Source organism: Cephus cinctus, unplaced genomic scaffold, assembly GCF_000341935.2.
Source record: "Cephus cinctus unplaced genomic scaffold, Ccin1 Ccin1_scaffold0153, whole genome shotgun sequence".
NCBI classification, from domain to species: Eukaryota; Metazoa; Arthropoda; class Insecta; order Hymenoptera; family Cephidae; genus Cephus; species Cephus cinctus.
In genome coordinates this window covers 1365645-1368317 of record NW_014332881.1, presented here as the reverse complement: position 1 = coordinate 1368317, position 2673 = coordinate 1365645, and the positions used below count along the sequence as shown (strand labels likewise).

The window sequence follows — 2673 nt, the reverse complement described above, 5'->3', positions numbered from 1 at the left end:
ACGCGTATATATATATATATATATATATATCCTTGAATATTGGAATAACTCGGATGCCGCTTCCTAGGTACAGGATACTCGGAACTCGCGCGATTGCCAGGAACAAGACATTCTTTGTGGTCCCAGGACTTCTGTCTGCCATGGTCCTCTCACAGGGTTCGCAGAGTTCAGGGAGAAGGATTGGGGGAGGGGGCAGTTCCAAGGGACGTTGGCTAAAGAATTCCTCACCTCACCTCCGCAGGAAATCAAACTGGCGTGAACCAATGTCTCCGGTGTCTCGGTTTTTGAATTCCTCGAGTTCCTTTTTTTTATTCTCTCCAAGAAAGTCCTTAACTTTCGAGTTTCAATTTTCCCGCCATTTTTATAACAACGTATACGTCATCCCCGTCAGCAGTATATGTCCAGTACAGTCACGTTAAAGATTTTGTAATTTATTTTTACTTTCGTTACGTCACGCGTGTCTCTTGTGCTCATCGTTGATTTTGGCTGGAAAAAGCGTCTGGGGCATCCACGTAAAATTATCCCCTCAAACTTCGATTTTCAATAGTCTGTTTTATCTACGATTCGCACGTAACCTGTGTACTCAGAAATTTTCAAAAGTTTTCCCGGTACCGAGAACCCCGGAGTTTCACGTCGATATGAACGTGCGTTACGGTAGCTAACGACCGCCATATGCTCCGTCAGCTTTGCGCTACTTTGTGCGAGATAGGAATCGCCGTAAGTGTCGTTTGCCGTGACCAATTATTATTATATTTTTTTGTTACACCTGTTGGCGGATCTATATTTCCCTCGTGCCATTATCCTCCCCTCTGCCCATCCCACCATCTCGTACCGTTATTCGAGTTCTGCACGCGCGATCGACTCTTCGCTTGTAACGCAGTCAACTTATCGTTTGTATCAGCTCCTTTTTTTTTCACGTGTATCAGCCGTTAGTGCTGCTTCCCGGTCATAGTACGTAAAATTTCCTTTAAAAACCTACGTGCTGTATTTACAGTCTCGATACAGTCTCAAAGCTCTCGCAGGATCCCATGAAAACGATCCTGCGGTCTAAACCAATTACAGCCGCCAGTCAACGATTCTGGCGACGTCTGACGTCGCTTACGGTCAAAAGGCTGCGATACGAAAGTACACTTGATATCGTATGGAAGCCCAAGGGAGCATTTACGTCTTACGAGTATCGGCTCTTGCGAACGTTATTCGTACAGGGTGTAACTGGAGAAATAAAAAATTACGGTAAAATCACGAAAACACGACAGACCAATTATTAACCTAAAATCCCGCACGATATCATGTGCAATGGAAGAGCCTCGCCCTGAAGGAACCGCCTTCGTGATCACGGTAACCTTTGCGCCAGGTAAGTATGCTATTTCAATTATTAGATAATCTCTCAGGTAACGAGTAAAAAAAAATGTCAAAAGCGAAAGGTGACTTTTGCGACAAAACCGAACTGCCGTTTGATCGTAGGACTTATCGAATGGTAGATACACAAGTACAAAATTAGCTCGTTCCTTCAGCACCCTGAATTTCGCAGCAGAGATGAAAACGAGCTGATAAGCTTATAAAAAAAAAATATACAGTAAATCTCATTCCCTTTAACCTGAAACCAGATCGGAGTGAATTCGCTCCATATAAAAAAAATCTCCCAAAGCTACTATCACTTTTCCGTGATCCTGATTGGTGGCGCCGTAGTTCAAAAATGCCTGTTAAACATTTGCCGCCTGGCATGCGCTATCTCGGCATGCAGCCAATTAGACCAGATTGCGATTATTATTATTTTTTAACCATAACTTGCCAACTTCTCACCGCGCAAGGGCGAGCCAGGTGAAACAAGCCGGAACTTCGATGCCTTCAACATTCTCAAAGCATCGGACTAATTTTAATTTCACGACAAAGCGTTCGTCTCACGTGTAAACTGAACCGAGTAGCACTGTCGCTAAGCTAACCGAGAGAGCATGAAAGTATAAGCGCAATCACTATAAGGTCAAGTATCAAAAGTTTAACAGGGAGTGGTTAGGGGTTGGTTGGTTGCTGGTTGGTTAGCAGTAGACGCGTTAACCACAATTTCGACTAGGATCGAGGGTAACACGTCGCCGGGAACAATTTCATCTCCACGGAGTATTCGAGAAGGACAGAGGGAGGGAGAAATATGGGGGGGGGTGGTTGGCGGTGATTAGCGTGGTGGATGGTGGAACGGGGTGGCAGAGGGGTGCACAAGGGTGATAGAGAGGTAGTATAGCGAGGGCGAGTAGGAGGGGGGTAGGGTGAACGTCGGCGCGGAGATTGGCCTGCTAAGTAGCATTTAATTGAACGCTCCATTCGAGTTCGTTAGTGCCGCGCGCAATTATAGCGTCGTATACCCGGGCTATCTATTAGTAAGAGTTCAATTATAATTACCGCGTAACGTGATATCGGTGCTTATCAGGCTGGGACAGTGCGTAAACATTCGCCGATAATCTCGGTACCCACTGGATACCTTTTCGTTCCGTATGTAAACCAGTATCGAATGATAGGTATCGGCTGTTGTATTGGCGACCGGTAACGCGTTTAGCTCGTTAAATATTTACAAAAGAAAAACAAAAAAGTTGCCGTTCAATTTTCGTCGAGTTGGTATATAATTAAGCGAGCGACGTCGATACCGACGCTTATCGCCCAGCGGCATACGGCCCCCCCCCC

At 45.5% G+C, this 2673-nt stretch overlaps 1 protein-coding gene and 1 non-coding gene across 4 annotated transcripts in view; both read right to left on the bottom strand.

Moving 5' to 3' along the window:
- LOC107263531 (discoidin domain-containing receptor 2) overlaps positions 1 to 2673 on the bottom strand; it is a 97104-nt gene that overhangs the window by 87733 nt on the left and 6698 nt on the right. The window lies entirely within an intron of this gene.
- Positions 1216 to 1362, bottom strand: LOC112493774. Its single transcript, XR_003058504.1, has one exon. It is a non-coding gene; the product is annotated as a U1 spliceosomal RNA (small nuclear RNA).